This window comes from Amblyomma mixtum, chromosome 1 (genome assembly GCF_055824585.1).
Source record: "Amblyomma mixtum isolate Tamu chromosome 1, ASM5582458v1, whole genome shotgun sequence".
NCBI lineage: Eukaryota > Metazoa > Arthropoda > Arachnida > Ixodida > Ixodidae > Amblyomma > Amblyomma mixtum.
Genome location: NC_143012.1, coordinates 245,884,990 through 245,898,385, shown reverse-complemented (window position 1 = coordinate 245,898,385; position 13,396 = coordinate 245,884,990).

Below are 13,396 nucleotides of genomic sequence, written 5' to 3'. Positions count from 1 at the left end.
ATAGGACTCGCCCCGCCGCGGTGGCTCAGTGGTTACGGCGCTTGGCTGTTGACCCGAAAGACATGGGTTCGATCCTGGCGCGGCGGCTGAATTTCTTGAAGGCGAATTCTAGAGGCCCGTGTGCTGTGCGATGTCAGTGCACGTTAAAGGACCCCAGGTCCTTTAACGTGCTTTAACGTGCTTAACGTGCTTAGTCGCTTTGGGATGTTAAACCCCAATAAACCAAACCGAATATAGGATTCCTTCAAGAATTGGCGATTGCGTAGCGTGAGCAGGTTAAGTACATAAAATCAAACTCAAACTAAAAGAAGCATGTCTCTCCAGCGCATCAGGTCGGCAACAAGGACCGAATAAAGGAGCGTAAAAGAAGAAATAAAATGGTCCAGGCGCTGGTCGTAAAATCGGTCTCAGCCAATTGTCAACAAAGACCGCCGCTCAAATGTCCGCCGAGGTTCCGCAGAGAGCTCACGCAGCAGAAAAACCTGCTGACCCGGAAGGCAGCGAAGATGGGGCTTTCAAACAGAGGCCGATCTCATTGTGTCCACGCAAGGTTCAGTCCCCGGACAGGCCGAATGTATAGTCGTCCTCCCTAACACGACAGGGGCTACTCGAGCGGAACAAAGAGGCCGTTGAACAAAGAAGCGGAGCCATTGTCACTCTGCCCGCATTTCGTTCTTTTATTTCTGCAGATATCTCTAAAGCAAGGTCCTACGCGGGCACTAAACGACCCACTGGGGGAGCGGTCGATATTGAGTCGAGTGCCCCACGTTAAATGATATCGGCAGAGGTTCCTAGAAACGGCTCTGCTCTAACCGAGAATGCGCTCTCCCAGTGCCCATTAAGGCGTCCGCGCCTACGGACCTCAGAATAATAGCACGTTATCAATCTCTGGGCTAAGGCCACATCGAGCGCAAGATGTAGGTTCTGCACAAAATGGTTCTGACCTTGAATGTTGCACCCCGGAGTTATGTGCTTCAGTTAGAGCTGAAAGCATTGCACCTGATTTACCAGAGGGATAATTATAATCGTGATAATAAGGCACTACAAGGCGTTCAAGGCTTTTCACCTCGTTTTCACTTTTTTGGGAAACATGTTTCCTTATTATATCTATAAAACAGAATGATATGTCCAAACGCCCTTCAATATGTATGTATCCAGTAATATCGTACCAGCGCGTTTTTTCAAAGGGCACTTGTTTATTGACGCAAGCGATTTGCAATCTTAAATACTCGGTGCGAGCGCAGCAAAAGCATTGAAAGCAAGATTTTGCTACGCATCCGGAGGTTAGACTATTCCCTTCAATATTTTTTTAACAGTATCTTGCAGTGTTCAGCAGTTCCCTCACAATTAAGCTTTATGTCCAAGAAAGCTGGACTTCAATGAACAATTGCGCACTATTCCTCAGTTAACATGTCGTTTGTCTTGATGTATTCACAGCTGATCCGTTAACACGTATATTTCTTTCGGCACTGTTCCAGAACTACGACTTTTGCTTGCTGTAAAAAGGCTTAGAAGGCGGAGTTCAAGTGACAAGAAACCTTCTGACCCATTTTGGCCTCATGACATCCTAGTAGAGGCCCCGAATTACACCGTTAATTATAAAATATCTAGCTCCTCATGCCTCTTCCTCTCGGACGCTCAGATGGAACAAGTGTTAGCGTATATTTCCTGTGCTTCTTCTTAAATGCGTAATTATCTCATCTCCAATCACTTTTTTTCTGACGCGGTCTCTATTAACAAAACAAAAGCCTTATGTTATGCTACGATTCTTCTCTGTACAATAAGACATTATTAGTGAGAATATTCGCAGCTCACCATTATATGGATTCCGGGAGACGGCGGCGTTCTCCACACGCAAGTAAACTAGAGACGGAAATAACAAGCTTGCAAAAAAACGGTGCGTTCAGGTACTGCCACAAAAATGCGTGTTGAAAATAATTCCCAGAATAATTTGCAGCATTGGCAAAAACTGCACAAAAAAACTGCAATAAAGTAAACAGCTCAAACTAAATAGAACCGCGAACTGCCTACTGAAGCTGCCATACCAAGGACTTCGACATTCTAATCCAAGAAGAGCAGCACAGAGGGCTTAGGTGACCAGGCGGAAAATACTGACGCACTCCCTTGAGGCTTTTGCTCAAGACAGCCTCTTCCCCTGTTAACATTCCCATAGGCCAGCGCGTGAGTGCTATGCATCTATCAATATAATTAGACTAAATGCATACTGAGCATCCTAGATGCCGTATAGATCATTCAGAATGCGCAGAGAAGCCTGCTACATTATCATGTATGATCAGTGGCGCGGAATGTTTGCACAGTGCGGTACCGTATAGTACCGCAAGCCTAACGGACTGCGTTGGTTCAAAAATTGTATACCATCAGTGCGACCCGTACGGCAGAGTATATGTAAGGTTTAGTGTTCTCCCGAGACGGAGCAATCACTGCCACTGAAGTGTTCAAACCGCGCACGCGAGTGGCGTGATCCAGTCCGCTAATCCCCATGTGACACGTCATATTCTCACTCCAATCTCCTGATTCAATCCAGCAATCTCCACTCACACACGCCGTGCCCATTCTCCACTCTCCTCAACCCGTCGCCTGCCACCCTCGCATCGCCACCCTCGTCTCCTCTTAAAGTGGAAAGGGGTATTTTCTCTCTCCACTTTGCCGCCTTCCAAAAGACGCTTGAGACGGACACATTTTTCGGACGTGGAGGTTCCAATGCTAACGCACTAAAAATAACAGCACGCGAAATTCACAGATACAAAAACAGATCCCTGCGATGTGTTCTGCAAGATCCATAGGCTAGTAGACATGTTGGGGATACGGCTTTGTACAGAGCTCGAAGCAGCTGTCCAAACAAAAGAAGAGCGATACACGCGTTGGTAGCTGGCGATAGCCGCATTAGCCCTAAACTGAAGCACAAATACAAACCCAGGCATTAAACGGAGGCACCCACGAAAACTCAGCCAGTCACACTACGCAGTGACACCTAAAGTACAAAAAGAAAGAGATAAAGAGCAAAAATTAGGGCAAGCGGTATCATAATAGTTACAACAGCTGCTTGAATACTTATGCTGAAAAAAGGCGTTAAAGCCGAAGGTTTTTGGCTCATATCAGAGAAAACTGTGATACGGCCAGGGGGAGCAAAGAGACCATGAAACATAGAAAGGCAAAAATGAAGGCACAGGCGAAAAGCAAATACTCACATCAAAACGAAGTTAACGTTAGCATCTACAAGAAGAGTGAAAGAATGCTCCAGGATGACGCTAAAATTCCAATATGAAAATGAGAGTGCTGGTACACGGTTCTTAAAAGGAGCGCTGGTGACATATCAGACAGAAAAAAAAATCCTTGATTCCCCCGCATTTACTCGTTAGAACCAGCTTTATACTAGTAAAACCAGTAAAAGTTACCTCTACCGTTTCTGTTGAGAGCAACATTTCTTGAAAAATACTGAATATAATTCTTTCGTTTTTATGCTTACTAGAAATTTTTACCGATAGGCTCTGTCGGTGCAGAAAAAGGAAAAAGGAACCATTCCTCCCAAGAGAATACCAGGCAGTGTCTTTATATTTGGGCATGTAAATTAGGAGGTCGGGGTTGTAGACTGAAAGGAGCACCCGAGGAAAAAAATGGCTAGCAGTCAAGCTAATGGCATTCAGTCCGCGTGTAAATAGTTAACTCTTTCTCAGCTCCAAATGTCTAACGCCTTATTATGTGATCGAAAAAAAAACATGTACAAGGAAGCAGTATAAATAGCTATCATTGCGCTTAATAGTTTACATAGAGGCTACATGTAGTTAAACACGAGCTCTGCATAAGTGTTTAGGGTTTTTGCACTCTGCTTCCACTATTATTGCTTTCTATTTTGTACATTAGTAACGCAGGCACGCTAGCATAAAAACTTTCCTGTGGCATCCAGAACGAGAAAACATATCCCCAGGAAAAATCGCAGTTGATTTAGTTTTTTTATTTCCCTGGCAGAGAGGTGATAGGAACTTGATTGTTCTCAAGCGAAGAATTTCAACTATAAAAACGGAGGTCTTTCTATAAAACCCGGATTTTTCAAATGATGGTATTTCGCCTATCACAGGTTCTGTCGGACAGCTTGCTATAGTACCATGAATGGTAGTTTTTTTTCTTGGTGTGAGAGCAGATCAAATGTATACATCACAACATTCGAAGACATGTAATACTGCTCGCAGTCATAGTGTGTGCTTCGCCATTGAGACCAATGCCCATTACCGACTCCTTACTGGCTTGTTTAAAGTTATAGATAACCGAATCTGGTGTTGAGCCTCTCTATTTCAAGAGACAGCGCATACGCCGGCACGCAACTAGGTTGTTTTTACCTTGTAAATCACTTCTGATGTTCTGCAGAAGTGGCCGACACTTTCCATTCTTAGGTAATCCTTGAAATCGAAATGAAGGTTGGAAATATAAAGCTTGCGTCAAAAGTGGTGCGTTCAAGTGCTGCCGCAGAAGGCACAAAGTTGAAATGGCAGCTTGCTTGAATTTTTCTTGTTGCAAATATTATAGCATTCTATCGTGAAGACAAGATGGAATATCTGCCTCCTCAGGTAGCAACTCCCTATTAGTTTAAAGCGTCACAAATACCGTTTTCTATTGCAACGATTTATCATTAGGCGACCGTGAAGAACTCATGCTAATACATAACAAAACTTTCATATACCAATTTAAATTTCCTTTCCGCTTCAATTATAATTTGACATTAATCGACACAAACGGAACTGCTGAGAAAAGCACAACCTCACTCAAAATAACCTACTAGAAACAAATTATTCTATGGGAAAATAAAAAAAGACCAAAATAAAAAGCTCTCTTCAGTCTCAGTGAAGCATTGCTTCAAAAAAAAAGACAAAAAGGAAGCCACATTTTTTGAAGCCTAAATTATTTTGCGAGAAACTAGCCGTCCTGCTCATTTCGTCTGCACAGACAGCAGTTCCGCAAGATTATTTATTGCTTGACTTCCATGCTGCAAATTGCTTCATTATCAGGTCGCCAATTTATCGCTAGCAGGCCCACGAAAAATAGAAAACATAGAATGAAACGAAGTTGAAAAGCAGGGCGCCTATTACAAGGAAAAACTCATTCTCTTCTCCCTATTTCCCACCATTCGGATTCGGAAAGTGATTTCCAGAGGTGCTCTTTCATGACTACCGCATAGGAATACGACCTGTGCAGGGTTATTCTAGCTCCACTTTTATAACGAAAATGAATGTTCGATTACCCCACTGGGGCACTGTCAAAGTTGTTTTTTTTTTTTCCTTTCCGTAAATAGATGTAAGAAAGGCGCTAATTGAAACACCGCAATTGACAGTGTCTTTTTCCTTCCATTAAACATGTTCGATTCCGAATAAGCTCCTCTCCCGCATGCGGGGGCATTTTGTTGCTACTAAAATGGTGCAGCGGCTTCCAAACGTCATAATTCGTAGAATGTGCTCGATATGTTAAGCTTTGTTCTGGTGTAATGAAGTGTCAGTGTGGAATTTGCTGCTAAGTCTTCTTTGTATTAACATAAATGGGAAAATAACTTTATTGGCATGCGCTGGTTCGTTAGCCAAGTTAAATTAGAGCTATCATGCACACTCTTCTTTCATTTTAATGGACAAGTGCTGACTCTAACCTTCGCGCCAAGGTTACAGTCGGGTTCACTCCTGTCCGTGCACTTCCATGCGAAGTAATTGCTTCAATACAATCAAGCATAACGGGTTATGGCAGAGACCCTTTTTTTTTTATGGCACCTGCTGAGCTCTAATCAGGATACAATACGATGCCTTCCCCGCGGATAGCAGCTAGTGTTCGAGGTTATAAATGTGACAGATTTGCTTCTGATAGCGTAACGGAAAAGAAAAAACTTCTTCCGCTAGTTTTATTATCAGCCAGGCCAAGATATTGGCCAGTGTTGTCTACAGAGAGCAATACAAAAATGTACATCTGACCATGAAGCCGTAACACGCCGAGCGACCAAAGACCACTCTTCTGTGAAACATCTTTTGAATAATTGGAAATGAACAAAAAGGTGAACTCAAAGTAAGAGACTAAATGCATCCTCAAATGGCTCATTGGGCATGAATAGAAAAAGTAATAGAAAATAATGGCGATTAAGATATTTTTACAGAAGGCAGCAGTCTTTTATCGATTCTTTAGTCGTTTCGATGCATGCACATCATTACGCCAGTCGTTTCTTTGAAAACTGTCGAAAAGAAATGTGCATGTTACATAACAAAAAATAGTTATAACGCATATTAAACAAGACGGCATTATAAACTAGATGGCTGCGCCACCTAAACACTTAGTTTCGATAACACCGGAATGGTATGTGGAACTTAACGTCCTGAAGCTAATCACAGATGTCCTAGTGAAGGACTTTAATGAATTTCTACCCCATGCTTTTGAGTAGTTTGCATTGATATCCTGCACTTAACTGCTAAAACCGTCAGCTTCTGAAGTTTGTCTACTCAAAATATCCTGCCGCGAAGGTGGTTCAATCTCGCAACCTCACCCTCAACAGAAGCAAATAAAAAAAGTCTTCAGATTTCATTGCATAACAGTGAAGTATAACGTGAAGAGCAGTAATTAATACTTTTCTTCAAATTGTTTCAGTTGTTTAATCAAAGTTAGTTCAAAAATAATTTTGCACTGGCACTGAATTAGCAACAGAAAAAAAACGTTCAGAAAGAATCGTTCCCCAAAACACTGCAATAAATTAGGGTAAAGAGAAATAGTTCTTTGCTCGCTACTACTAGACATTGTGAACTTTTGCGGGCAAAAAATCGCGGTAAAGTAAAAAACAACATTAGCGTTTTCCTCGCGATGTTTGAGATGCTGTAAGACAAAAACAACCGTAATATTACATGTTAGCTATATAAAGGAAAGTGGACCGGTTTCAAGACGTTCACCGGAGACCCCATAAACTCTGACATCACAGAATCATGGCATGTGCGGCTGGTGACTCGCGACCTGGCCACCACTCATTTACTCACTACCGAGGCATGGATACGGGCTGCCTAAGGTAGAACTCGGAAAAACTTCGCAAAAGTAGCCGCGTAAGCGTGAAGATCGAGAGTAAAATTGAGCGAAACTATCGACGACAAGAGCATTATGATGTGCGAGCTCCAGACGCCTAAATCAGACAGACGGGTTAGGCTCCTCCGATTCGACACAGTGGTTACCACACCGTCTCTGCATCCATGTATAACGATTGTAAAGATGCAAGAAAAACGACAGAGGAGGCGTGCGCGATCTAAAATGCAACCGGTAGTAAGACAAGGCCCTGGTCTGCACAAACACCTCCAAGACCCGCTTGCATTTAGCATTGAAAAGATCAGTTAATAACATGTGCATTATTTTCTACGAACAAAAAGCTACTTAGTAACCCTGGAATAGGTGCACTGAAGTGAAGAAGTCTCTAGGAAGCACGAAAACAAATCTAAGTGCATAGTTTTTATTACGTCCAACAATCATCCCTTGACAACCATACACTACTGTCCACAAAGCAGAAAATCTGCTAACTAGTAGAAAAAGAATAGGAAACTGAAGGCCCGTGACGGCATACATATGGAGGAAGACAACAGTCACTGAAACCGAGGACATCATAGAAGAATAATTTTATCGTTTTATTTATAGTGTTTATGAATACTAAATTAATAGTGTAATCATTTTTTTACCTAGAAGATGCAGATTGGGATGTTGACGAAAAAACTGCTACATCCACGAACCGACGACCTCCATATGACGCGTGCGGTGCTCTGCCAACTAAACTACGACTGCGGTTCTTTGCACTCCTGATGTCATAACGAGGAATTTGCTAACTGGACCCAAACACTTATCATAATGCAACTAAATATATCATTTTTCCTTCATTAAAGAGTGTATCACTTGAACCCTTCGACCATTCCTGTGTTTTCTTCGGGGACGCTATGTGAAAGGCTTCTACTTTTCTTTGTTCTCACTGATAACTGTTACTGTTCTTTTCATTAGCGAGGACAAACAAAATCATTTTGTCTCAATATTTAAAATCAATCCCTAAATAAATCCTTAGTGATAATTTTCTCGTGCAGTCGGTGTACACGGGGAAAAATATCGGACGCAATGAAAATCAACACCAGCAGAATAACCTATTCCATTATGCACTGAGGCAGTATTATCATGGTGATACCCCAGGGTTTTCATGATCTCCAAGGGCGAAAAGTAACTGCGATATTCAATCTTTTCTCGAAGAAAGCCCAGTATTACAGTTATCGCTCTAGTACAGAATCTACCGCTTTCCGGCATGTTTCTCATTTATCTGCGATTTGTTTTGTTTCCCGTACTCTCAGATTTCTTGTGGTAATCCTACCAATCCTGACTTACTTTGCACCACGCTTGCTAGAAGCCGACGATTATAGACAGCAGTCCAGTACACCACTTATAATCCCTCTAGACGTGCCGATGCGCCAGCGCTGCTCCATTCGTTTTTCATCCCTGACTAGTTCACTGCGCTAAGAAAAGTTTTTATTTACATTTCTCCGCCGCCCACACTTATTTCTTCTTGTCCCAGCAGCTAACTCGTAGCTGAAGCGTGAACGGAAATCCATAAACGTCAGTGTTTAATACCACTCGCAGAGGTTGTCATACATCAACGCTTGAGCTTCTTGCGAAAGCGCCCTGGGCTGCAAATCTCCGATTCGCACGATAGGCCACTCAGTCATTAGGAACACCACAGAAAAGTGATATGCTACTCGAGTCGCACTACAATATCATATAACTAATATCTCACTCATTTTTTAACAACATGTTCGGTAACTTAGCAGTTGCTATAAATACTTATGAGTATAGGAAAGAGCTAAAACTCAATACACTATCAGACCTATTGACTTGCTCTGCCTTGAGGTGAAATGGTCAGCTGCATCGTATTTCTTGCTGCACATGACGTATTTGGCCACACGAGGCACGGTCCAGATTGCGCCCGCTACTCGCCTGTACAGTTGGGTAACCTTCGCTTTGGTCGGCTTGTCAACGTGGCTGTTATAGCTCACATTCCACAACACCGAGGGCGACGCACTTACAAAGTGCACCACCTACAGATAAATAGCGGCGATAGCACTCGTGCACAGACCTTTTGCTGTCGATTTGAAAATTCGAGGTTATCGCAATCAGTATCGTGCTCCTGCTTCGTATCGTTAATTGGTGTAATCCTGTCATATCAAAAAGAGTATATTTTTTGAGCCCCTTGCCCTATTTTGAAGCTTATATGTACGTACAGTCTTTGACAAAAGTGTAGAGCCCAGGGGGTTTGCTTCTAAGCCTCGCAGTGGGACTCCTGTAACATTCGTGGTAGTCCTACCCATTGGAGGAGGAAGGACCAGAAATCTTCTTACCTTCAGCAAATTTGGAGCGCTGGAGACGCATTACGAACCAGACAGTGTGCTTCAGAAGCAAACCCCCTGGGCTCCAAACTTTTGACAAAGGCTGTACATTGCCGACGCTCGTACGACCGCCCCCCAACGCACTTTAGATGCGTCGGTATGATTGGGCAAGTCTTTGCAAAGCTCTTCCGGCCCCTTTCCGTTGAGCTTCACCTTCCGCAAAGCTGTGTAATGTCCACAAATTTTGGAATGTGTCCCAAAGCGATTTCGTTTCGTCTATTTTGCTTCTTTTATATCCTTCCTTCAGAGAGCTGCTTTCTAGTTTTCAAACTTCTTCCGAAGTAAGTACTTTGAGTAAACAAGCCCGTGGCGCAAGGCTAAGAGGTTCCGTCCGATGACAGTAACAAGATATGAAGTAATGTAAACGCACGATCACATAAAGCAAACAAAGTTCCAAAATGAACCGAATGCGCCAGCGCATAAACATTTACGCAAGGACAAAACGTGCACTCGCCGCTATTACCAAAGACAGATAATTTTGTTCTAAAATATCAAGAATACACCAAAAATAGGAAAACAAGACACATAATTATTTGATTAAATACTGAGGAGTCATAACACGCGCTCCATTTGTGTGTGCCCCAGAGGCGAATAAGGAATCGATTATTAAGAATGAGTATATTGGGGCGTGTAAATATAAATTGTGATGTTCTGAAATGCGCTATAGACTACGAAGGGCAAAATGCTGTCAAGAACTTATAAGGAGGTATCAGATGCACGGGAGAAAATTTTATGTGCAGTGGTTGTTCAAGGATCTAGGAAAGTTGTCCTAGGGGTGTGGCATCGAATAAACACCCTTCGGAGAAAGATTTCGCTGTAGCGTAAAGCGCTGAGTCAAATACTGGCTCTAAGTGGACTATGCACTTGGAGAGATGATTGGCTGTCACCAGAGGGAGCACGTTGTGTCGGAATAATAAGGCGAATGTTTAAGCTATTTATGTTACTTTAATGAATGTAAATTTTGTAAAGGCAAAATAACGGTGGAGAGAAAACAAGCATCGGGCCCTAGGTTCTTGCTTTGGTTCTGCTGAGCCATACGTTCATGTCACAGTTGGCTGCGAAATTTATTCTAATATACTGATTCGTTTCTTCAAAATAAAACCTTAGATTTCCGCCGCTTTTCATCACCTCATTACTAGAGTGGCTTTTTTTTATATCCTTCCAAGACGTTCAACAAGGAATGACCGGAAGCGGTCTTGAGAATGGGGTAGTAATACACAAAAGAGCAGTTGTGGTAGGAGGTTTGTTATGTTCTAAAGAAGAGTCTTACAGAATGTTTAAAAGTTTCACGCAAGTGATGTGTAAGTCTACATGGTGTCTCGTCAGTTTAAGAGTACCAGACCCACATAAAAATGAAAAATTACACAATTCAAGAGAGAAACGGTGCCAAATACCGTAACATTGCTCCCTGTTTAGCTTCGTCGCACTACGGAGATATTTCTGAAGGGAATTGCTAATACAGTCACAGCAATCTGATATATAGAAAGAAAAAAAAAACTTTTGTGCGCTAAGTATGAACAATTTACGAATAATTCCAATTTATTTTCTCCACCAGTCGTCCCACGTAGCTGACAAATGTGGGTAAATGCATCACGATCATTAGTAGTTTAGTGAGTGCAAGAAGTTGTATGAAATGCGACAGATTTGTTTACGCGCGATATACGATATGCTAGCGCGCATCCTTAATCACTGGGTCACTCAGCGCTTCGCATTCATTAGTGGCCCTACCAGCGAATCGTTCCATAAGCACATTTTCCATCCGTCATTGTTGTTCATCAGAGCCACGGTCATTAGGATGAAATAATGAGTCTGGCGGGGAAGAAATTTCAGACACACACACACAGAGCGTTCACAATTCGGATGGTCGCCTCGTGTACCCGATTTAGCAGCAAGTCTCGGGAAAATGGAGCCATTGGGCATCAAAATTGCCGCGGAAAGTGCAAGGCGACAGGGTGCTCTGATAACACGATAATGAAGTATAAGATAAAATTAGGTAGAAAATGAAGTAATTCATTTGCATAAAGCACCGCCTATCATTTAGCTGCAAGTAATTTTCTACAGACGCAGTGATAATTACCATTCGAACAGAGCACGCTCCTTTTTGGCGTCGTGTAGGCGTCGTTAACCGCTACATTTAGCCAACGTCTGAAAAAGACGGGAGGTTAATGGACCAAGGACGAAGGACAAAGTAAGCGCTTTAGTAAAAACTGGCGAAAAAATAACATACAAACTGATGTCTCTTATACCTCGTCAGAAACTTGGACCCCTGATTTAAATAAACATCACTGTTGCTCACCGGTTTTCTCTCACTGATAAAAAAAATTTATTCTCGTACAGTCAATTTGGTCTGAGGTTCAAACTTTGTTTGTTTTCAAAAAGTTCATTAAAACCACCTGCTCCTGCTGGAGGATGCGAATTTCTTTCCTTACGTGAATGACAGAGAAGCAAGGCGCAAAAATAAACTGTATGCTTCTCGAAGCACTCTTGAAGGCTTTGCACGGAAACAAGTTTGAACAGTGCCAAAAACGACCTTGGCGACCCTGTTTTGCCCACCATGCCCAAATACGTGCAGACTACGTTTCCAATTAGGAAACCGTACGACAAACTAGGGCAACTCTATCTCTCGTCAATGTTGCGCACGTTTCCAGAATCCAGAAATCCCGCTCCTCAGCTAGCAGGCACAGAAACATTGCAGTGCGTAGCACTAGTGGCTGAAAGCAGAAAAGAACATCAAAAATGACAGTAGGCGCTCCTTCCAACCATCTACCGTTGCATTAACACGCGATCTTGCGGTAGAAGGAATGCGATTCTGTAGATAACCTTTGAAGTTGACGAGAAATAAATGAGACAGTTTATAATGCTAACTGCTGTTGACTCTTTCAACTGCCTTGTCATGCATGGTACTTACGTACCTATGGTCACAATTACTCTTCAATATATTGCCTATAAGAGGGTGAATAAATTTATGGACTGTTCACCGCGCCTTACGTGGTTGAAACTTGTTCCTGTCTGTTTACCGTCCTCTTTGTGCTTCTATATAATGCGTTGAGCTCAAGGAAAGATGTGTAACACACTTTTCGGAACGCACAGACATACCAAACGCTATGTTATTACAACAACGGCTATAATAAGCAGGCCCATTCTTCTGTCACCTGCGCTATCTACATCCATTATGAAAACAAGGCGCTCAGGTTCTGCGCTTATACGACGAGTACGACAATTATTTGCTTCTCTGCACGGATATTTTTCCGTCCTTTGTTATGGGCTCAGCGAAGAGCTGGAAATACGTGCCTGGATGCAGCGAAAATCATTCTCGTAAACAAGTGGACTGCGTACTCAAGCTGATACTGCTTCACACAGCGCCTGAGGGCGTAAACAGCGCTTGAACCCTATCTGCAGATGCGTAGGCTTGTCATATACGCACCACGTCTCATAAGAGCAACGCAAACATTGGAACGGAGTTGTTTACATCTGGCCGTTCCTGAAGCAATTCGGAAGTGTTCCATCGGCAGCGGTAAGGCTTTGCCTCTGGTCTGAGAGTGAGTAGGGCTCTATTCTGTTGCTGCGACAAGCACAATGTAGTACGCTTACTTGCCACAGCATGGTACACCTTGTGTTTATGGATGATGCACTCAGTAAACAACAAAGCGGAAACAGGCTCCTAGCAGAAGGAGATCAATTTCATGGAATGAGAGTGACCTTTGTTTCCGTTCGCTGGTTCGGAGAGTGCTATACAGTCCTGCGAAAATTTGGCAGTGTGAGGGCAAAGAAACCAGTGAATTAGTGCTGATGCTCTGAAAGCAAACATGCCTCTCGTGAAAATTGTAAGAAAAGAATTGTAGCGCAACCAAGCCGTACACAAGAGAGGACCACATACAATTCTTTTCTTAGAACATGCACCATCTAGCCCAACAAAAAGTTCTTCTAAACCTCTCGTGAAAAGCTCAAAGAAACTTTATGCG